Raw genomic sequence first — 24,929 nt, 5'->3', positions numbered from 1 at the left:
AAAGAAATTTTCAAAAGAGAAAATTACCAAGCAAATTATAAAAGTCCCCAGACATGTCGTGACAAGGACAATGTGTCTTGTTGCCAGCTGGGTGCTTGTCATGGGAAGGGAAGAAACTGGCTTCAGAGAACTTGTGTTCTTAGTGAGGCTGAAACTCATCAAAGACTGACCCATAGAATAATGGATTTGAACTAGCATCTATTAAAGATAATGTTATTGGGGCACCTGGGTGGCTCAGCCAGTTGAGTGTCTTGACTCTTGATTTCAGCTCAGGTCATGATCTTACGATTAGTGAATTTGAGCCCCATGTCGGGCTCTGTGCTGACAGCGTGGAGTCTGCTTGGGATTCCCTCTCTCTCCCTCTCTCTGCCCTTTTCCTTCTCATGCTCTCTCTCAAAAGTAAGTAAATAAGCATATATTTTTAAAACAGATAATGTTATTGCTCTAAAGGAGGAAAGTGTCCAGAGAGAAAGCCTCAAATGACTCAGTTCCTGACACCTAAGAAGAACATAGGGAGGGGACAGACGGCACAAAAAGAAGGCATGAGGGGTTGAGTGAGGCACTTAAAGGCTTTTATTCCATGGCATCCTTGAATAGGAACAAGATTGCAAGGTTCAACTAAGCAGGAGAAAAGATGTTGAAGGGAAACTGGACAGAGGAGAGAGGAATGCGAGCTGTCAGCAAAGAGAAAGATAAGGAGAGAAAGTGTTTAGGATGACATTGGACAAAAGAAGCTGAGTCCTGTCAACCAATGTGCAAAGACGGGGGCTTTAGGAAGCTGGGAGGTTGAGGTTCAACCATTTGGATAAAATCCATACTTCATTTAAGCTATAGCAGAAGAAAAGGAGAGTCTTCAGAGATAGGAGACATACTTCTAGATCTCTCTGGCCCAAGAGAGGGAAAGGGACTCCATTCTCTCCTTGGGGGGAAGAGGATGGGCTAGTCTCCATGTACTTTTCAATCTCCAAAACCACCTGCATTATTTTTCACGGGAAAAACCCCCTGGATAAAATAATTCATGTTGCCTTTGGAATTCCCTAAGTGTTGACAAAAAGAAAATTCCTCAAACTCATATGTCTAACATCTTAGACTAAAGCTTTCCAATTCAACTGGAAAAGAGCAACCAAAGAAAGAGATAGAAGCTTAGTGTGAACATCCAAGGGAACACATACTGATTTAGAAGCTCCATGGAAAGGCTCCAGTTTCCAAGGACTATGTGTAGATAAGGGGAAGAATTTTACAGGAGAACACGGGAAAGAATATACCGGCAGTGTCACTGACCGCCAATAACCAGGAAGAGGGCAAGAACAAAGACGACATTCCGATCGTGTCTGTCAGTGTAGGAGTTGAGTTTACGGGTTCTGGGGTACGACCATCCAGGACTGAGTCCTGCCTTTGCTACCAGGCATTTGAGCACATTAAGAGTTTTGCTTCACTCCTTTGAGATACTCTAGTAAACGGAAGAGATGTGTGCTGAGTCTGGCATCTGTGAGCTTTCTTTATGTTGGCGGTCACTGTTAGCAGTACCACACCAAGACGTGTATCTCTGCCTTTAACCTGAATTAATGGGCACCCACATATCCGGAGTCCTCTTCGATGGGCCATTCCTGAATAGGAGACCCTGACCCCTTGTCTCAGTACTGGTTTTGACAAACGAGGCTAGGACACACTCACTGGAATCACTGATCCAGAACAAGATATCAGAGCAGAGACATGCTGGGGCTTCTGATCAGGATTCCAGAAAAACAGCCTCCTGCCCATTCTGTACTGGCTGTGATTTTAGCAAGAAAGAGCGATCAGAGCTAACACCAGCTGAGTGCCCGCTGCATAGTGGACGCGGCTCTAAATGCCTTACCTATGTCATTCCCTTCCGCCTCGGTACAACTCTGAGCTGTTATTATTGCCCACCTTGTTTCAGATGGGGAAACCAAGGCACAGAGGATCAAAGCACCTTGCAGGAGTAATCCTCTCAGTAAGCTGAAGCCCACGTCATTGTTAAGAATGTAGAGTCAAATGTACGGTCTGCTTGAGTCATACAGCCGACCCTTGGGTGTAAATGCGATTTTAAAAGTGGCAGCTGTTCAGAATATTTTTCAAAATCATTCCACCGTTTCATGTATACAAATGAAAGCTATGAAAAAAGCCACTACTAATTTGGCAAAATTACTGTTTTCCTTTGTTCAATCTGCTGCTTCATACTTAGTGGCCTGCCTAATAACCTTGGGGCTGATTAGGCCTTTGTCATTCAGGAGGCAGGCAATTTTCTCTCCAGGAAATGGAAAAGCCTATGTCCTGGAGGTCACCAGCACCAGCTAGAAAGTGGTTTATTAAGTGTAATTTCATTATGCAGAATCTCTTTCCAGTTCAGATTTCATTAGGGATCAAATATCACTGAGGCTTGAGAATTGGCCAATGACAAAAAAATTAAGTCACAAAAACACAGCCGTGGCGCCTATCACAGAGTTTTAAAGCAAACTCATTTCTTTGCGTCAGGGTTCCTATGCAAAAGATCCTTTTAGTTGCATTTATTTATTTATTTATTTTTACTATGGTTAATACCTAACTATCCACGTGAGATTATCTACACTATTTATGCCAAAATGGGGTTCACTCCAAAGAAACTTCATCCAAGCCCTTAGGTACTTCCTAACATAGAAAAAGCAAATTAATTTTAATATTGAGTTGTGAAGAGAAAGGCAGGAGAAACCGGAGCCTTAGGTAAAATGCTAATAAAACAACAGCTCAAGGAAATCCCAAGCTGTGCCATTAGTCAAGTTGTCCACACCGATCAGGGCAGGGTGTATGCTGGGGGCGGGTGGGGAACCATTCTGTATGTCAAAGCCAAATACACACAAGTTTTGGGACTGTTTACACTGCTTGCCTCCTCCTGGAAGGAAGAAGCACTTCGTTTGGTAGGAGAAAGAATGTGCTCCTGGGACTTTCTCCCTTAAGCAGATGTTCCAAACCCCTCTGAATAATTCTGTGAACATCACGCCCACCCGTATTTTACTTTTCTGCTCCGTGGCCAGGTTTTTTCACAAATGCTGGCTTGCTGCTTTGGTCACACAGAGTTCACTTTGCCCTGTGATAGCGATGTCTTTCATCCAGAGTCTTAGAAACTTGCCTGAACAATCAGCACCTTTCTCCCAGTTGTGCCAGACAGAAAACACAATGATACAAAACCAATCGTTCAGCCAGAAACAACCCTTCTAAAAATTCATCGAAATAAACCAATCCTCACTCTCCTGGAACCCAAAGAACGGGCATTCTATTTTTCCTGGGACTTCTCATACCCTCCACTTTTAGGAAAAAGGAGGCCATTAAAACAAGAAACAGGGTGTCTCAGATTTATTTAGGACGTTGACTGAAGTCACCAAGGGCATGGCTTGAAAATGCATTGGAGAGAGTTCCATTTCTGATCCTATGTACGCTTGCTGTCATTCATTACAGTGCTGGAGGCAACACAGAATCCCAAACAAAACTCTAGTTACTGAGACAGGAGACTGGACTAACATAGTTTAGAAATATTTCGTCTCAACTACGCGAAAACTGTACAGAGTGTTTGGAAGGAAACACACGAAGATGGAAGCCATCAGTCTGCTTAATGAGATAATGGGTGATTTTTATTCTTTAATCTCAAAGGTGAATACAAACTTGTCTTCTAAAGATCTGGAGCGGGATTCTAGTACTTTTCGATGGCAAGAGAAGCTGATCAATGAAACCAACTATGTTCCCAAAGCAATTCAGATGAGACTTTTATGGTCTCCAGAGGGCTCTGTGATGTAGCCATTTGACCTTCAGTATGTGTGGTCATGGACCTAATATTGTTATATAAACTGCTGTATTTAAAAAAAATTTTTTTAATGTTTATTTTTTGAGAGAGAGAGAGAGAGAGAGAGAGACAGACAGAGACAGTGTGTGAGTAGGGAAGGATGAGAGAGAGAGGGAGACACAGAATCTGAAGCAGACTCCAGACTCTGAGCTGTCAGCACAGAGCCCAATGCGGGGCTCGAACCCACAAACCATGGGATCACGACCTGAGCTGAAGTCTGGCGCTTAACCAACTGAACCACCCAGGCGCCCCTAAACTGCTGCATTTTAAAACTGTAACTAAATTTCATCCTAAGCAATGAGAGCGAGAACCACAGAGGTTTTTTTGTATGTATGCCATTTCAGTAAATAAAAATTAAATAAATGCCAATTGAATACCCATTAAAAAATACGTTTTCCATATGGTATTATCTAAAATTGTGTGTGGCTCCAGTGGTACTTGGATAGCTCTGCAAAAGTAATGCTGGGTCCTCTGAATTTGTGTTTTAAACCTAATGAGGCACCTCTAGGTTAGAGCCTGGCACATGCAGAAGTAAAGAGGGAAAGTGAAGCAGACACAAGAGGCCAAGAGAGACACCGAGTGATCCTCTCCTGAGGATCTTCCAAATTTTTCACCCTGGGACGTCGAGAGAGGGCTTGGATCTTTGTGATGAATTCTCCCTGTCTGCTTAAGTCAGTCTGAATAGGTTTTGATAGGCATGTTTTTTCACCTTCTCCCTGGCGTTCAGGACGCTGTACAGGCTCTGCACTGATGGGTGATAACTGAACGTGACACGGTAGGGTTTCCCACCTTCCATTCCTTTTTCCAAAGGGGAGTCTGTGCGGCAATTTTGTCTGTTTTCCTGCCAGTGCTACATACTGGGTCTCTTGTGGTGGTTTAACCTGATTGCTTACACATATGGCAGCCTGGGGACCGGAAGCCTCTGCCTGCTGCAGCTCAACAGGACTTTGAATAGTCTCCCATGGCCGGGGGAGGCGTGGGGGATTTGTAGCTGCCAATCAGATGGCTGGTTATAGGAGGCAGAGGTGTGTCTGGGTATATAAGACACGGGATTTATGCTAGGAGATAAAATATAGAAGATTTAGGGTTTCATCCCACCCCCTTTTCTTCCTGTGGCATCCACATTGGCCTGAGCCAACCCCACCCACCAAGAGTCAGCTGATTGCATGAGGGATACACATGTGACCCAAGCTTGGCCAATCAGATTCTGTAAAGGAAGTAGACGCAGGGCGACGAAACAGGAGGCAGCCATTGCGCCTTGTTTCAACTGAGGAGGTTTGTAAACTGCACAGGCTGAGGGGTGGCCATCCGCAGCCGACAGTGGGGAGAAGGGGAAAGCAGAAGTGAAAAGCGAGAGGAAAGGATGAAGCAGACATGAAGAGAGAAGCAAAGGCAAGGGAGCGAGAAAATGGCTGCCCATTCCATCTGGCTTTCTCCCTCTGGTTTCGGGGCTCCTGTGCTCCCTGCCCCACGGTTCCATGAACCACCCCCGGATCCTTACAGCACATTCTGCGTTTTGTCTTGAGCGAATCCAAGTGAGTTCCTAAGTACTTGCAAGCAAAAGAGGCTTGACGGAGGCCACACACAACACGTGCTCCTGCCTACTGCTAATAAACTTGTGCCTAGTGTTTAAAGAGAATTATGTGTGGAAGCGTTTCACTGCATCCTGCCAGGAGGACTAAGACTTCAGGTGTCGCATCATCTGAACAAGTTTCAGAATAACTGCTCGGACTTGTTGGAGAAGCAAGAAGCCCTTCTCGGGTCCTCACCCCAACACATCTGAGAAAAACCAGGCTGATTAACAGCAGCAGAAGATAGGGGGATGGTAACACTGGCCCTCAAGGAAGGGCAAGGGTCACAGTCACCTAAGGAAGCCGTGGTGTTTATTTTAAATAGAGCCACCAAAGCTCCATCTCAGACCTACGGGAATCAAAAACTCCCGTCCAGGGGTCAAGCCTGTTATACATTTTTTTAAAGTTTCCTAGGGGATTTTAACGTGCACCCCTATTGGGAAGGGTCACTTGATGCCAGGACAGAGGGACATCTGAAAAAAGAAAGGGCTCCAGAGCTCACAGGTTAATATAGGGACAAATAACATTAACCACAGTGGTTCCTTGACAGCCTTTCTGTACAGTGATAAAATTCCTCTCTAGCTGGGAAAACGGTGACTTTCTTGCCCACAATAAGGACATTTAAACATCCAAAATGGCTTCATTTATGCTCAGTACATGCTTCTTGGAGAGGCGGGGGAACACGTAATCCGTTTTTTAAACAATAGGACTTAAGTTGGCAATGTGCGTAAAATTTTAAAGTAACTTATACATTGCAGAAAATCGAAAGATAAAGATAAGCATAAAGAAAAAAGGTACATCTTAAAATCACATCACCCACTGTTTTGTAATTTCTATCACACTGTTTAGATTCGTATCTTTATTTACCTTGTCAGATTATGTATTTTTTCCTTTTGGAAATGGGACCACATTGTTTTATAACATTTTCCATTCTGTATATTATGAATATATATTTATGTCAAAAATCCTTCATATATACTTCAATAAAAAATATATATGGGTTGCCTGGATGGTCAGTCAATTAAATGTTTGACTCTTGATACCGGCTCAGGTTATGATCTCCTGGTGGTGAGATCAAGCCCCCAGTCAGGCTCCACGCTCAGGATTCTCTCTCTCCCTCTCTCTCTGCCTCTCTTCAAAATAAATATTTAAAATAAGTATTTTAAAAATAACAAAAACATGTATATACTTCTTATAGTTTCATAGTATTCCATTTATGGATGGATTTGTGAGGATGACATGAGACAACGGATATGAGGGAGGTGATAGGTACTCCATAAAATGGTAGCACTTAGTACTGTTCCTATAATGTGCTGATAGTGTCCCTATTGATGGAATTATTAAGTTGTTCCCAGGGGTGGGGGTATTAATTTTTACTTTATTACATACACAATAGATACTTAAATGATTCTTTTCATTATCTGGAAACATTTTTCTCATCTGGTTGTTTTTTCTTTTTATTTAAGTGTTAAGTATATAGAAGTTTTATGTTTTCACTGGTCACATCTGTCAATCTTATCCTTTGTGAATTCTAGGCTTACAAAGCTAAATTCTCACTATGATACCATAATAAATCTCGATACATGATAAACATCAGTGTAAAAAATAATTAATAATTTAAATGCTTTCACCAAAATGGTTTAATTAAACCCAAGTTTGGGACAAACACGTTTCTAGACAAAACCTTAATTTCTAGAAAAATTCTCACTAATGAAGCACATCATCCCCGACAGGGACGATAAACTCCACATGCTGTAGCACATGCGCTATGTGGATGGAGTCCTGCCTCCTTCCAGCTGACTTGGGAAGAGGACTCCATCACGTTAAGACACAGGAAAAGGAAGTTAAGCAAGAACTCTGGTGTTTCCTCTCACAGATTACAAGAAAGAGAGTCCATTTTATTATGAAGATAAGGCACTTTGTACTTGCCTCACCGCTGATAATTGAGTGACAACTATACAGTGCTGCCAGAAGAAACAGTCATTTTGAGAGGTCCTATGAATGCCTAGTTCCCATCTGGTGGCAATGAAGGAAGGGTATAAGGATATCACAGTCAAAGCACATGGAAGGTTGTTTCCAGTTATTAATTACTTGACAAACATCTACTGAGGGCCTACTGTGTGCCAGGCACAGTGAAGACATACAGAAGTGAGTGAGAAAGACCTGGGGCTCATGGTTCCATGCAGGCAGTGAGACTGAAGTACCTGAGAGATTACCCACCCTTTTCCACAGAGGGAAGACTGATGCAGAAGTTAGGAGATCTGATGTAGCAAGAGAGAGAAGCCAGAGGGAAAAGTGGCACCCACTGAATCCGATTAAAACAAGTCCCAGGACAGCCAAGCTAATCTTATAATAAATCAGTATTCCTAAAAGTTCAGTTATAGAATAAGCACATTCAGAATATCAAGGAAGATTTAGGACTGTATCTCCAAGTTCCATTACTGAAGATTTCCCATAAATCTCCACCCATGGGCAAGGGGACCATCCCAGTCTTCTGGGAGGAGGGATGGGAGGAATCCAACCGATTCTGATCCGAATCGGAATCCACCGAATCTGATTAAAACCCTACAGAACGAGACGGCTCATAATGTTCTCCACGGGTGAATGGGAGGCAGAGAATGGAAAGCTCAAACAACCCCAGTCCGGTCCTCTCTCCACGGGGCCCTTCAGCCCTTTAGTGACATTCACACCACATCTGGTTTAGGCTGGGCACACTGGAGTGGAACAGGGGTTCCCTGGAAGGTAGCACTAAAAGCATCCACCATTCTCCCTGACTCAACTTTGATTTGTTGAAAATGAAGAGTGGCAAAGAGAAAACAGGTTCTATTAAAAAAAACAAAAACAAAAACAAACCAAACTATTGAGGAAGAATAAAATCAAGTGGAAATGGGCCTGAATCCACCTTCACGGATGTTTTGAATGAATCTTTCTTCATCAGTGCTTGGTGAACAACAGTAACACTACAGCATGTTTTGGGGAGTAGTGTGCTCAAGTAATTAATTAGTTCACAGTACAGTCAGATGCTTGTGAAGGTGACACAGTAGTCTAGAAGAAGCACGGGCTTTTCTAGAAAAAAGCCAGATGGACCTGCTCCATCTGGGGCTGTGGGGCAAAGACCAAGTTCCTGAAGTTTCCATTATTTCTTCGTCTGTGAAATGGTGATGCCCTCCCTCATCTCTCAGACAGTTGCTCTGAGGCCCAAACGTAAATCAGCACTTAGGACAGCGCCTGGCGCACTGAAGATCTCAACAGATTTAATTATTATAATTGGGGTGCCTACTGGGAGTGTGTGCCCAGGGCCCGGAAGAGACTCAGCAGCTGGTACAAAGTAGGTCCCTAATAAATGGTGGCTGTGTGGTCTCCTTCTCTTTCAGGACATTACGATGCTTCTTTAAAGACAAAGAAATGAAGTGTCTGTTTTCTATATCTTGCATCCTACCTGTCTTTTTTTCTTTTTAATGTTTATTTATTTTTGAGAGTGTGAGCAGGGGAGGGGCAGAGAGAGAGAGAGAGGGAGACAGAGGATCTGAATCAGGTTCTGATTCAGGGCCCCAAACTCATGAACTGTGAGATCATGACCTGAGCCGAAGAGAACATTTAACCGACTGAGCCACCCAGGCACCCTATACACCCATCTTTATTCCCTTGCAGGCTTTCCTGCTACTTCAAAATGCTCCCTTTGACATCTGTCCACCATGTTTCCTTATCTTCTGCCTGCAAACCACAGTATTTTTCTTTCCTCTTAACTGGCTTCAAGTGTTTAATAGGCTCCATTCATCAGTTAAAGACCCTCTCCCCTCTTCATTTAATACTAATTGTTGGAAAGAATGTGAAATGGATGAATGTCTTTTAGCACTGGGTCCCTCTCTCCCTCCCAAACACATACCAGCTTATAAAAACAGAGAGGGTTTTTACAGAGGAGACATTAAAAACGTTTCACTAGGTTAATATTTGCAAAATGTATCTTTAAAACTGGAGCTCCCTTTCCAAAATGAAATTGATTTTATTTGTAAATACCACTCTTGTCAATGTTTAAGTAAGTACATAGGTAATGTGATTCTTTTTTTAAATGTTTATTTATTTTTGAGAGACAGAGAGAGATAGTGGGAGAGGGGCACAGAGAGAGGGAGACAGAGGATCCAAAGCAGGCTCTGCACTAACAGTAGAGAGCCTGATGCAGGGCTCAAACTCACGAACCACAAGATCCTGATCTGAGCTGAAGTCAGACGTTTAACTGACTGAGCCACCCAGGTGCCCCCATAAATGCAATTCTTAACCCCAGTGCCTTTCTTCTTTTTTTAAATTTCAATTTCAGCTAATATACAGTGCAATATTGATTTCAGGAGAATTCAATGATTCATCACTTACATACAACACCCAGTGCTCATCACAGCAGGTGCCCTCCTTAATACCCATTACCATCTAGCCCATCTCCCTCCCACCTCCCTCCATCAACCCACAGTTTGTTCTCTATCATTTAGTCTCTTGTGGTTTGTTTCCCTCTCTTCTCTCCCCCTTCCCATATGCTCATCTGTTTTGTTTCTTAAGTTCCACGTTTAATTGAGATCATATGATATTTGTCTTTCTCTGACTTCTTTCACTTAGCATAATACATTCCAGCTCCATCCACATCATTGCAAATGGCAAGATTTCATTCTTTTTGATGGCTGAGTAATATTCCTCTGTGTGTGTGTACATATCATATCTTTTTTATCCATTCGTCAGTCAGTGGATATTTGGGCTCTCTCCATAATTTGGCTGTTGTTGATACTGCTGCTATAAACACTGGGATGCATATACCCCTTCAAATCTGTATTTTTGTATCCTTTGGGTAAATATCTAATAGTGCAATTACTGGGTCATAGGGTAGTTCTATTTTTAGTTTTTTGAGGAATCTCCATACTGTTCTCCAGAGTGGCTGCATTCCCACTGACAATGCAAGAGGGTTCCCCTTTCTCTGCATCCTTGCCAACACCTGTTTCTTGTGTTGTTAATTGTAGCCATTCTGACAGATGTAAGGTGGTATCTCACTGAGGTTTTGATTTGTGTTTCCCTGATGATGAGTGATATTGAACGTTTTTTCATGTGTCTGTTGGCCATCTGGATGTCTTCTTTAGAAAAGTGTCTATTCATGTCTTCTGCTCATTTCTTAACTGGGTTATTTGGTTTTTGGGTGTTGAGTTTGATAAGTTCTTTATAGATTTTTAGATACTAACCCCTTTATCAGATATCTTGTTTGCAAATATCTTCTTCCATTGCCCAAGCTGCCTTTTAGTTTTGTTGGTTATTTCCCTTGCTGTGCAGCAGCTTTTTATCTAGATCAAGTCCCAATAGTTCATATTTGCTTTTGTTTCCCTTCCCTTTGGCAACATGTCTAGTTAAGAAGTTGCTCTGGCCGAGGTCAAAGAGGTTGGTGCCTGTGTTCTCCTGTAGGATTTTGATGGTTTCCTGTCTCACATTAGGTCTCTCATCCATTTTGAATTTATTTTATTTTTGTGTATGGCATAAGAAAATGGTCCAGTTTCATTCTTCTGCATGTTGCCATCCAGTTTTCCCAACACCTTGTTGAAGAGACTACCTTTTTTCCATTGGATATTCTTTCTTGCTTTGTTGAAGATTACTTGGCCATACAGTTGTAGGTCCACTTCTGGATTTTCTATTCTGTTCCATTGATCTATGTGTCTGTTTTTGTGGCCAGTACCATACTGTCTAGATGAAATCCAGAGTGGTGATACCTCCGGTTTTGTTTTCCCTTTTAGGACTGCTTTGGCTAGTCAGGATCTTTTGTGGTTCCATACAAATTTTATGATTGTTTATTCTGGTTTTGTGGAAAACTCTGGTGCTATTTTGATAGGGATTGTATTTAAATGTGTAGATTGCTTTGGGTAGTATCGACATTTTAACAATGTTTGTTCTTCCGATCCATTAGCATGGAATGTCTTTCCATTTGTTTGTGTTCTCTTCAATTTCTTTCATGTTAACCCACTCCTTTCTGATTGACTTCCCACATCCCCTGACACTGGAAACTCCAAGACTTTCCCTGAGCCCCTTGTTCTAAATCTCATATTCCTAAATCACCTGTAGAAGCACCCCATCCCACCCAAGAACAGGGTATTAAAATGTTCAATACCCTTTAGGGATCCCTTAACACTCACAAATAATGAGGTATTTATGGTATAATTACTCTGGCAGGGCTGACATCTCTAGATGTTCTACGTTTCTGGTTTAAGAGCAGTTTTTCCCCCAGACACTGGGACACTATCCAAAATCAACATGGACGGTATCCAACAAGACCTCAGAGATGTTATTTTTCTTTTACTATGCTGTGTCAACTGCCTACTGTACAGGGCTTGATACATTCTTAATTACTCAACTGAGTTTCCTCTGAGCTTGTCACTTTTCACCATTTCCAGTTAATAGATCTTAATTTCCCATAGGAAGACCTTTAGCCTGTCACAAAGTTCATGCTTTTCTGGTTCAATTCTCATTTATTAACTATGTTAAGGAGAAAAGCTCTTTTGTCTGCTGATTTGAGATGACCAGAGGGAGATCAACAAGAATGGAATAAAAACTTCATGCACCCCATCAGGAGAAACTTGATGGCTCTGTGATCAAACTGGAAGCAATTAAAAAATACATATCGTAGAGGACTCAATTTCACAACTCTTTTTTGATAAAAAGCCCAGAGACAAGATCACTTTGTTCTTAATCTCAAAAAGCCAAGAGGAACTTCAGCACTTACATGAAGGGAAAGGAAAGAAGTCAAATATAGAGATGAACGGCAGGTGACAGTCAGCCTAGGTGTGGTGGGACCAGGGTACCAGTGGGCTCCCCAACAGGAGCATCCACAGCTCATCTTCAGTGAGTGGTTGGCACATAGGGAGGGTTGTCTGGCATAGTCAAATTTCCCAATTTTCCAGGAGAAATCAGAAATCAAGATTTTTACTAGAAATCTAATTTTAGGGGTGCCTGGGTGGCTCAGTCGGTTAAATGTCCGACTTCAGCTCAGGTCATGATCTTGCAGTTCATGAGTTGAGCCCTGCATTGTGCTGTCTGCTGTCAGCACACAGATCCTTTGCCTCCCTCTCTCTCTGCCTCTCCCCTGCTCATGTGCATTCTCTCTCTCTCTTTCTCTAAAAAATACATAAACATTACAAAGAAAGAAATCTAATTTTAAAAGTTGACAACAAATTCACATTTTCTCAAACACCATATCCTGGAACTGGCTGTTATAGACTCATAAAGAGCCAATTATGCAGATCTTTTCCCCACTCTAGCCTTCACGGACTTCACATTCATAGCTTGAAGCCAGCCACTTGGGGAATATTTACACCACACAAATAAGACGAATGCTGCAAATCAGGGCTTTGTTTGTTTTAAGCTGATTCTTACACATTGCCAGCACATTACCATCTACAGGTCAAATAGACCATGTTGTGTTCGGCCAAAGTTGCAACTCCTAATTTAAATATTAAATAAGAAGTAGTATTAAATAACCACGAGGAAGTGTTACATATTCTAAGGCCAGTATTTACAACAAAGAGTACGTGTGCCACTGCAGCCATAGGGGAGGTGTGGACGAAGAGTCGGAGGCACATCCCAACCAGTTGAGGACACAGATAAAGACACAGGGAGGCATCTGAATCAAGTCCACCACCCTATACAAAGAGAACTCTATAAATAGGACATTTCCAAATGCTTGCTTCTTCCCCACTTCTCTGAGGGTGAGTGGTAATCTGTCCTCCCAATGATGGCCCACAAGACACTGCAACATCCTGAAAGGTTTTCTGAATCATCGGGAAAAGCTGAGACTATGCATAATGACTGAGCAATGCAAGCATCCAAGTCCATGTTCAAACAACTACAAATGGATTAACGCCCTTCACTCACCATGTATGGAGCAGGGATGGGAGGAGTTGCAAGTTCCCCTTTTCCCTGCATTCAAAATAGGCCTAACTTCGGTCTGGTTCTCAATTCCTGTTTTCTGTTACATGGAGCCTCCAGCAGTCTATGGAAGCCTATGAGTCCCTTCTCAGAATGATTTTTAATTTTTTAATATTTTTTAAAAATTTTATTTATTTATTCTTGAGAGAGAGAGAGGGAGGGAGGAAGGGAGGGAGCATGTGTGGGGGAAGGGCAGAAAGAGAGATGGGGAGAGAGAAAAAAAAATCCTAAGCATTCTCTGCATTAGCAACACAGAGCCCAACTCAGGACTTGAACTCTCGAACAATGAGATCATGACCTGAGCCAAAATCAAGAGGGGATGCTTAACTGACTGAGCCACCCAGGGATCCCTCAGAATGATTTTTTTTTAAATGAATGAAATACAGTGCATGGGATTACAAAAGCAACCATATGAAAACACAGTGATTAAACTATGAAATGTGCATGTGATAGAGTGCATGTACTTCTTTATTAAATCATTAAACAACAATGACCATGATTTTGAGGTAGTGGTGAAGGGGCCATGGGGGCATATGCTGCATTATGAAGTAACAGGAATACAGCTGGTTTCTACTGGAGACAAGGCTATGGGGGCTGTTCATGTGAGTCCTGCATTGTTGTCTGTATTCCTTCTTGAAGGAAATGCTAGAGGTTAGTAAACATAAAGACAGAATTCTTTTCCCACCCAAATTTACAGACCCTCTGACTTGTATCCATGGTCCCAGGTTAAGAACCCCTGTAGTCAAATTGGGCACACAGCAGAAGCTCCATAAATTTTGACTGGACTAAACTGAATTTTATGTTAGATATGGGAGGGGTGCTGGGTGTCATTCTAAGGGGCTAAGAAGGGAGAGAAGACACTGTTCAAACCTAGTGTGGGACATCCAGATATCTTCCTGACTATACACAGCCTGACAACTGCAGCTTCTTCAAAACAAGAGTGTGCAGAAAATATTCATCAGTAGCATCAAATTCAAATCCATTACTGACAAAAATAAATACAGAACCAGGGCCATGGGTTTTATTTCAGTTTCCAGGAGAATTCGATCTCAGATGAACTTCTCCAAAATTTAAATCATGGCTGAACAAAGTCTGAATCAAAGTTCCACCACTTTATAACTGTGTGGCTTTATGCAAGCTCCTGAACACTCTGTGCTTCAGTTTTCTCATCCAAAGAACGAGGAAAATGATAGCGCTACCTAAATATTATGTATCTATAGTATTTAGTACAGTACCAAGGAAGGGGAAAACTACATGGTAGTTCTGGGACTAACAAGATTCTTGCAAACTGGTTAAGAGAATATTTCAATTTAAAGATTGTCCAAAATTTGGCAGTCTCTATACATATTTAAAATAAAAACATGCTTTATAAAGCTGTTATACTAGCAAATAATTAGAAATCAATGACATGTCTTACAACAGGAGGGACAGAGCATATCCAGGGAAACTGCAGAATATAAGAACCACACATTCTATAGGCCAACATTATCCTGATGCCAAAATAAGACAAAGATCTCACAAGGAAGGAAAAAAATAGGTGACTATCTTTTTTGCATATAGATGCAAAAAACTTCAACAAAATACTAGCAAACCAAATGCAGCAACATATGAAAAGGACCAAGTGTGATTTATCCCCAGAATCCAAGGCTGGTTTGGTACCTAAAAATGTACTAATTCAATATGAAATATCAATAACAGAAGAGAGAAAACCACATGATCACTACAGGTGTAGAAAAAGAATGTGACAAAAATCCAACACACCTTTGTGATAAAAAACATTCAACAAACTAGGAAGAGAAGGGAACTTCCTCAACCCAATAAAGGCCATCTACCAACAAACCAGAACTAACATCATACGTAATGTTGAAAGGCTGAAGCATTCCCCCTAAGATCAGGTCCAAGGCAAGGATGTCCACCCTCCTCATTACTTCTACGCAATACTGTCCTGGAGATTCCAGCCAGGTATGAATTAAGAGAAAGAAAAGGTATCCAGATTGGAAAGGGAGAATGAAAACTATCTCTATTCATAAATGACAGGATCTTGTGTACAGAAAATCCTAAGGGACCCTCTAAAAAACTATTAGAACTAATATATGAGTGTAGCAAGGTCACAGGATACAAGACAATCTACAAAAATCAATTGTATCCTACATACTTGCAATGAACAACCCCAAATAAAATCTCATTTACAATAGTGCTGAATACTTAGGAATCTGTTTACCATAAGAAGTGAAAACCTTACACCTTGAAAATTATAAACCACTGGGGAAGAAAATTAAATGATCCCATGTTCCTGGATTAGAACTCCTGATATTTTTAAGATGGCAATATCTCCCCAATTGATCTACAGATTCAATGCAAGGCTTCATTGCAGAAACTGACAAACTGATCTTAAAATTCACATGGACATTCAAAGGACTCATAACAGCCAAAACAATCTTGAAAAAGAAGAACCACACTGAAGGACTCACACTTTCTGCTTTCAAAATTTACTACAAAGCTACAGTAATCCAGACACCGTGGTCCTGGCATAAGGACAGACATGGAGATCAATGAACTAGAACTGAGAATTCAAAAATCAACCCTCTGGTTTATGGTCAACTGCTTTTTGACAAGGGTGCCAAAACAATTCAATGGGGGGAAAGAATAGTTTTTTCAACCAGTGGTGCTGTAAATGGATATCCATGTGCCAAAGAATTACATTGGACTCCTAGCTCACATAAAAATTAACTCAGAGTGGATTGACAACCTAATTTTAAGAGCAAAACTACAAAACTCTGAGAAGAAAACATAGGTATGAATCTTTGTGGTGCTGGATTAGGCAGTGGTCTGAGCTAGGACATGGAAAACATCAGCAACAAAAAGAAACAGAAAAACTGGATTTCACAAAAATTTACAAACTTCTGTGCTTTGAAAGACATGAAGAAAATGAGAAGATAACTCACATAGAGGGGGAAAGTATTCGCAAATCATCTGATAAAGGACTTGAATCTAGACTATATAAAGAACACTTATAATTCAATAATAAAAAGACAACCCAATTAAAAATAGACAAAGGATCTGAATGACAGTTCTTTCAAGAAAGTAGACAAATGGCCAACAAACACATGAAGAGTTTTCAACATCATTTGTCAATGGAGAAATGCAAATCAAAACCATAGAAGATACCACTTCATATCCACTAGAATGGCTATAATCAAAGAAACAATCATAAAAAAGCGTTGGTGGGGATGCAGAGAAAATAAAACTCTCAGACATTTTAGGTGGGAATATAAAATGGTACGGCCACTGTGGAAAACAGTTTGGCAGTTCATCCATACATTAAGAACAGAGTCTCTAGGGGCACCTGGGTGTCTTAGCCAGTTGAGCGTCTGACTCTTGATTTCGGCTCAGGTCATGATCCCAGGGTTGTGGGATTACGCCCTGGGCTGGGCTCTGAGCTGAGTATGGAGCCTGCTTAAGATTCTCTCTCTCTCTCTCTCTCTCTCTCTCTCTCTCTCTCTCTCTCTCTCTCTGTCTCTCTCTGGGCACCTGGGTGGCTCAGTCGGTGGCTCAGTCGGTTAAGTGTCCGACATTGGCTCAGTCATGATCTCACAGCTTGTGGGTTCAAGCCCCACATCGGGATCTGTGCTGACAGTTCAAAGCCTGGAGCCTGCTTCAGATTCTGTGTCTCCCTCTCTCTCTGCCTCTCCCCCACTCACACTCTGTCTCTCCATCTCTAGAAAATAAATAAACATTAAAAAAAAAAAAGATGTTCTCTCTCCTTCTGCCCCTCCCCCACTCATTCTCTCTCTCTCTCTCTCTCTCTCTCTCTCTCAAAAACAAAGAATGGAATCATATAGAGATATGATCCAGCAATTCCAAACATAGGTATTTACCCAAGATAAATGAAAACATGTGTCCACACAAAAACCTGCACTCTTATTCACCACTGTAAACCATTATTCACAAAAGCTAAAAAATGAAAACAACCCAAATGCCTGATTAACCAACAAGTAAAATGTGGTATATACATCTATATAACAGCACATTATTTGGCAATTAAGAAGGAGTGAAGTATTGATCCATATTACGTGAATGATTTGAAAATATTATAGTAAGTGAAAGATGCCAGGCATCAAAGACCACATTTTATTCTTCCATTTATCAGAAATGTTCAAATCTACAGAGATGGGGGTAGACAAGTGGTTTCCAGGAGCTTGAGGGGAGGGTGGGGGTGATTGCTAAAGGGTACGGGGTTTCTTTGGGGGATGATGGAATGTCCTAAAATTAATTGTGATGATAGTTTAAAACTCTGTGAAATACTAAAAATCACTGAATTGTATGCTTTAAATAGGTGCATTTTGGGGCACCTGGGTGGCTCAATCAGCTAAGAATCTGACTCTCGATTTGGGCTCAGGTCATGATCTCATGATTTGTGGGATGGACCCCTGCATCAGGCTCTGTGTTGACAGCATGGAGCCAGCTTGGGATTCTTTCTCTCTCTGCCCCTCCCCCCACCCCTCAGGCTCTCGCACACACTCTCTCTCTCTCAAAATAAATAAAAAAAATAAATTGGTGGATTTTATCGTATGTGAATTTCAGCTCAATAAACTTGTTACCAAAAAACAAAAACAAAAACACCCACCAACAAGTATTAAAAAAGCAGTGGTTCCCTCTGGAGAGTAAGACAGGGGAGTAAAGGGAGCTTTGATTTTTCACTTTAAATACTTTGGAATTGGGGCGCCTGGGTGGCTCAGTCGGTTGGGCGTTCGACTTCAGCTCAGGTCACGATCTCATTGTCCGTGAGTTCGGGCCCCGCGTCGGGAACTGGGCTGATGGCTCGGAGCCTGGAGCCAGCTTCCGATTCTGTGTCTCCCTCTCTCTCTGCCCCTCCCCTGTTCATGCTCTGTCTCTCTCTGTCTCAATAATAAATAAACGTTAAAAAAATACTTTGGAATAATGTGAAAATTTATTTACGCATGTATTATTTTAGGAATTTTTAAGAACAGAAAAAATAATTGTAAAAAAGAAAAAAAGGCCACTTTGCCATTAATGCCATTAAGGGTGGGGTGTGGGGGTGTGGGTGAGTCATGGAAAAGGGGCAAACACACACCAAAAAAAAAAAAAAAAAAGAAAAGAAAAAAACTTTCAAAATTTTGTCTTTGGCCTGAAACTCCTCTATTAATGGAAATCGTCATGTACTTTCACTTTCTAGAACTCAGGTCTGGCTTGCTCCTCTCTGTGGTCCTCACCCAGCCCACGCCCTGCAAGGCAGGAGGAGATGAAAACCACAGAGGCTGTCCCTCCTTAAAGACTCCCTGTCTTCTTGTTCCTCTTAGGGCAGTTGTTGGATTTTGACCCCAAGTCAAAGGGGTCAAGGCATTTGGCAGGGGCTGGAGACAGTTTGGGGGTCCTCCAGGCAGAGGCCAGGGAGGCTGCTAACTATCTTCTAACAGGACAGCTCCACAGCAAAAGGTCATCTGGCCCAAAATGTCATAGTGACAGGTGGAGAAATGCTATTCTGGGGTCACTGAGATTTTTAAGGAACTAGGCACAGGCAGCTTAGGTTTTCTGGGTGGGGACAGGACAAAGAGTTTCCTCTTAGCCCCAGGGGAATGCAGAACTGGACATCTTAGGGGTAGGGATGGGGGGAAGGGCTCAGGCCGGGGAGCCCAGGGGCTGGGGATGCAAAGAAGACAGAGACATAGGAGAGCGTTCTTGAACTTGCTGTTGTTAAAAGGATGAAGGCTGAAACATCAAAGGGGAGTCTGACAACAGGACTCCTGACCGCCCTGCTGCCCCACCGCCACCCCCCCCCCCAACTCTTGACACAAAGAATTTTATTTTTGACATCAGAATCTCTAGTCCTAACCTCTTTCCTGACTCCAGGCTCTTCCCCTCCCCTTACCCCAACTGGTTACTGAACGTTTCCCTTCCAGGATCCCAAAGGCTCCCTGAGGTCAGGGACTTACTTACAAAGCTCAACCCAGGGTCCCTTCCACTGTCCCCACTTTGGAATTCCGTTTCTGCCTCACACTGGTTCGTGTCCGGGTGCCATCCTGCCTTCCCTGTCTACCAAGAATCTTGGGAATCTGGGAATTGTTCCCTTTTTTACTTTCAACTGCATGCCACCCAGACCCTCCCCCCATTCTTGCCCACACCAGAGGTGGCTATGTGACCCCGACTTCAGTCCTTGCCAAGAGTGCGTCATGCAAACAGGACCCAGGCAGGGCCCCCTGCAGAGCTCTGTTCAGGAACTCTGGAAAGATGGGGTCTTTTTCCTTCTGAGTTCTTGGAAGCTAAAGACCATGTCAACCTGCTGCTCTTGGTGCCAATTTCACTGCTCTGAAGGCCCTGAGACCTACCCTCGTAAGAAAAATAAGAAGCTAAGACAGAGAGAGAGAGACAGACAGACAGACAAAAAGACACCTGGTGACATTATTTAAACCCACAGACCGGGGCGCCTGGGTGGCGCAGTCGGTTAAGCGTCCGACTTCAGCCAGGTCACGATCTCGCGGTCCGGGAGTTCGAGCCCCGTGTCAGGCTCTGGGCTGATGGCTCAGAGCCTGGAGCCTGTTTCCGATTCTGTGTCTCCCTCTCTCTCTGCCCCTCCCCCATTCATGCTCTGTCTCTCTCTGTCCCAAAAATAAAAATAAACGTTGAAAAAAAAAAAAACTAAACCCACAGACCTAGCCTGTGGATATTTTGGTTAATCAATTATCTTTTCATTTTCATTAACTATGTTCTTTTTATCAGAATATCAACAGCCTTCGTTTAACAAGAAATGAAAAATTAAATATTCCTTTTCACCTGCATTATTTTTTTCCTTTGGAGACTAACATTATTTTTTTTTTAATTTTTGAGAGACAGAGAGTGAGCAGGGGAGGGGGCAGAGAGAGGGGGAGACACAGGATAGGAAGCAGGCTCCAGGCTCCGAGCTGTCAGCACGAACTCGAACCGTGCTGCACGGGCTTGAACTCGGACCGTGAGATCATGACCTGAGCTGAAGTCGGATGTTCAACTGACTGAGCCGCCCAGGCGCCCCTGGAGACTAACATGACTAACGAGCTTGGTTAAGAAGAGAAGGAAGGGGGATGGAAAGAGGGTGGAGAAGAAAGGCCTGCCAGCAGCCCAGGTTGGAGCCACGGCATCTGCCGGCCCTGAAGGCCCCAGGCCAACTCTGCAGCCAGTTCTGCTCCCCGCCTGCCTGGGCAGCTCCCCTGCATCCTGCCCTCACCAAACTCTACCCCATTCCCTGTGCGAGGCAAAGAGGCACCTGGTTCTGAGGTCCGCATCCAGGCTGTCCCCAGTGGACCTCCCACCTGCCCTTGGTCAGCCCCCATCGCTGCTTCCTCACTGTCCCAGTCTGGCCTTTGGACCCTGTGGGCACAGGCCTGGGGGCTCCCTCACTGCTCTCCCTGCCTCTTCTCTCTTCTTCCAAGAGATCCGCGATGAGACAAATCACTTCCTTGACTCACCTTGACAAATCACTTCCACCTAAATCCTTAACCCAAAGTCTGCTTATCAGGAAAAGTGACCTAAGACATGTCTTTGTCTCTGCCTCTCCTTTCCTTCATCCTACTACCTGGGGTGTAGATGTGACGGCCAGAGTTCCAGCAGCCACACTGAGCCCCGAGGACGAAGGTAACACCCTAGGGTTAGCTGAGCTGAAGAGGCCTGACCCCCTGATAACACCATACAGCCACGGTGCCAGCCCTGAACTGCCTCCGTGCCGCGCAGACGTCTTTCCCGCGTCAAGGGAAACGTCCTGTGCTTTACCACTGTTTTTTGTGTCTTGCAACGTGAGGCTAAACAAAACTCCTAACTGATAAACTCCCTTACTTCCCCGTTGTGTGTGTATTTCAGAAAATGTCTCTTTCTCTCTCTCCCTCTCTGAGACTTAGATTTCCCAATTCAAAAGACAGTTGGGAGAATGAGCAGGCCATCAGCTCTTTCCAAACAGCCCCAAGACCCCACCCTCTCCAGGAAATTTGTCTTAATTGAAGAAACAGTGATGGTGGTTCCTTTCAGGGATCAATTCCCTGAATTCCGTTTCCATCCGTCATCTCACGACATGCAACACAGCATATCCCTGCGTGGTCAAAGCAGGCCTTGAACACCTTTCTTCTCACAGGTGTTGGGTATTAGGTCACGGGCTGTTCAATGAAAGAAACTAAGTCTAAAAATACAGCAGGCCAAGAAATGGGATAGCATGCTTCCCTACCAAACACCAGAGACAGAACATCTGGAGCAGAAAATATCCACAGCCCAAAATTAATAAAACAGGCCATAGTGAGGACAATGCGAGGAGTAGCACAAACTCGGTTTTAAGTGTTAGGTCCCAAAGAAAGGTTTCAAGATTCTGTTGGGACTGAAAGTGGCTTATAGGAAATACCCAGGGAAATTAAGAAAACAAGAACCCCACAAATGAGTAACACTGGATGAAAAAAACCTACCTTGGGAGAAAAGAGAGAATAGAGTTAGAAACCATCCAAAGCAAAAGCTAGAAAAACAAAACTAAAAAAGTGGGACTGGATGAAACTGTAAACAGCCTGGGCACAGTGAAAGCGACCAGGAAAAGGCAGCCTCCTGGGTGGGAGAAGGGATTTGCGAGTCACAGAGCTGACAAGGGATTAATATCCACAATATATAAGGAATGCATACGACTCAATAGCAAACAAACAAGCAATCTGATTTAAAAATGGGCAGAGGAGCTGAACAGACATTTTTCCAAAGACAAACATACGGATGGCCAACTGGTGCATGAACAGGGGCTCCACATCACTGGCCACAGGGAAAATACAAACCGAAACCACAAGACATCACCTCATACCCTTTCAGAAGGGCTATTCTCAAAACAAGAAAGAACGACTGGTGGCAAGGACGTGGAGAAAGGGGAACCTCTGTGCACTGCCGGTGGGAATGTGAATCTGTACAGGCAGAATGGCAAACGGAACAACAGAGGTTCTCAAACAATTAGACATCTTGCCTTCGCTCTCCGTTTGGAAGCAGAAGCAAGGCTTAAGAATGCGCCATGGTGTCACGTACATGATCATCCAAAGCCTAAAAGGTCCAGAGGCAGGAGAAGAAAGAATTGACTGGACGAAGAGGAAGAGATCGGAAAGTCAGAAAGGGATGCGCGAAGGATCACTAAGGAGAAAAAGATTATGGCGGCGGTGTGCTCTCAGCTATCAGATGCCATGACACAAGGCAGGTTCCCAGGTTTAAAAAAAAAAAAAAGTAATCTTAAAAAGTGTTTCCAGAGAACAAGGTACCAAAACAGGGAACCTGGGAGACAAGGCGGTTGAGGGACTAGAGTTGAACTCGAGCGCACAAGACTCAACATTCAATATCATTCAGAGAAAAGGGTCTTAATTTTATTTAGAAACATGAAAAATAATGGCAGAAATTGTTTTTACCCCTAGGAAGTTTAGATAAGATTTCATTCTGATCACACTTAAAAATGACAAAAAGAATACGCGGGATGTCTGGGTAGCTCAGTCAGTTAAGCTTCTGACTCTTGATTTTGGCTTAAGTCATGATCTCATCGTTTGTGAGTTGAGCCTCGAACCAGGCTCTGCACTGACAGTGTGGAGCCTGCTTGGGATTCTCTCTCTCTTTCAAAAAAAATAAATAAATAAACATTAAAAAAAAAAAAAAGAATACCCAATCCACTGTAATAGAAAGGTATAGCATTGAAAAGAGAACAGGGGCACCTGCGTGGCTCAGTCAGTTAAGCGTCCGACTTCGGCTCAGGTCATGATCTCACGGTTTGTGGGTTCAAGCCCCACGTAGGGATCTGTGCTTACAGTGCGGAGCCTGGAGCCTGCTTCAGATTCTGTCTCCCTATCTGCCCCTCCCCTGCTCACGCACTCTCTCTCGCTCACTTTCTCTCTCTCAAAAATAAACATTAAAAAAATTAAAACAATAAATAAAAGAGAACAGGGGTGCCTGGGTAGCTTAGTCAGTTAAGTGACCAACTTCAGCTCAGGTTATGATCTCAGAGCTTGTGAGTTTGAGCCCTGCATCAGGTTCCACGCTGACAGGGGGGAGCCTACTTGGGATTCTCTCTCTCCCTCTCTCTCTGTCCCTTCTGCATGCGGTGTCTCTCTTTTTCTCTAAGTAAATAAGCTTTAAAAAAAGAGAGAACAGAAAAATAAGAGAAAAAAAGAACGACAACAAAAAAGGATAATTACATATGAGACCAAATACTAAATGTGCCAAATTCCCCTGCAAAAAGAAAAATCTAAAACTGGTTAAAAAAAAAAACGTATTAAGTACTTTACTTAAAAATATATTAAAAATCACAACTAAAGAGATGGTCTAAAAGTCAGCAAATATCTGCTAACATAATACAGGAACTTAATCATATCTATGTTTAAAAATAGATATTAGCATATAAAGCATGAAGAGCTAAACAAAGATATGAGTAATAACAAAAGTTATGTGAGTGATGACATCAATAATTCTGAATTTATATGCCCGAAACACACGCTGAAATGTTATTTTGGGTGTGTTTACTAGGTCTGGAGGGTGTTCGGGGATGATGTTCCCTCCTGCTCCGAAATTCTGTAAACCTAAGAGCAAAGCCAGCTGAAACACATACAGATACCAGGATACAAAGAAACACTCAAAACAGAAAAGAGAATTCTGGAAAATGCACATTCTCAAATCATTGTGTGATAATTTTAGAAATAAATCAAATCATAATTATATAGTCAACCACACAAAACCATTTAAAAAGCAATCTTTTTGAATAACATTTGAAATGAGTTAGAGCTAAACAAAGAATGGAGAAGAATATTTATCTCAACCACAGAGAGGATCTGACTTGATGAAAAACCATAGAAAAAGTTGCCAGTCAAACTGAGCATACATATTTGGCTATATAAAAACCTTTTCTGCATGCCCCAAATGTAATAGTCAAAAAGATAGCAGATCAAGATAAATATTTGGGGCATATATAAATAAATATATACAACAGAGATAAAAACTTGAGGGGTCCCCTCCGATCTCAGGATAGCTCTTAAGATACCGCGGAGAACCCCATGGGCCCCTTGGAACACAGCGTGAAAACCACCGCCTTGTAATGTAAGATCAATGCCTTGTGATCTTCATCAGATGCTTAACACGAGGGAGACCCAAGACACAGAAAAGCTTGCTGTGAATTGGCCAAGAGCTCACAGGCAGAGTCAGGAAGTGACTCCTGGATCAAATACAGAAGAATTGGAGATGAGAGTCCTGGGGGCAGGAACATTCAACGCACATCGGTTGTCAAGGTGACGGACTGAACAAGGTCACAAGTTCCAGAGAAGCATGAACTGCAACAGGAGGTAGAAATCTCCACTTACGTGGACTCCTGGGAGGCACGATGGGCATTACCCAAACCTTTTACCCATGGAACCACAGGTATTCTCCCGAGATTCTGCTAGCCAGACCATTTCTGTCTTCCTATATTATCCTAAGTCAACCCAAGGACCATCACAACTGAATAAAGAGGTCACAGGATCTTTGGCCGGCAATTCTTCCCACAACAAGGGCCCGAAAGAAAGAAATGGCAAAGCAGTAGTGGTTCAAAGTGGAACCTTTGAAGGGAGCCT

At 42.7% G+C, this 24,929-nt stretch overlaps 1 protein-coding gene across 1 annotated transcript in view; it reads right to left on the bottom strand.

The window, feature by feature from the left end:
- The window catches only part of KCNK13 (potassium two pore domain channel subfamily K member 13), a 106,764-nt gene that overhangs the window by 69,234 nt on the left and 12,601 nt on the right, over positions 1 to 24,929 (bottom strand). The gene's annotated exons all lie outside the window — the stretch shown is intronic.

The sequence above is a fragment of the Prionailurus bengalensis genome, chromosome B3, assembly GCF_016509475.1.
Source record: "Prionailurus bengalensis isolate Pbe53 chromosome B3, Fcat_Pben_1.1_paternal_pri, whole genome shotgun sequence".
Lineage (NCBI taxonomy): Eukaryota > Metazoa > Chordata > Mammalia > Carnivora > Felidae > Prionailurus > Prionailurus bengalensis.
Note: the sequence above shows the minus strand (reverse complement) of the source record. Positions and strands in the feature narration are given on the sequence as shown.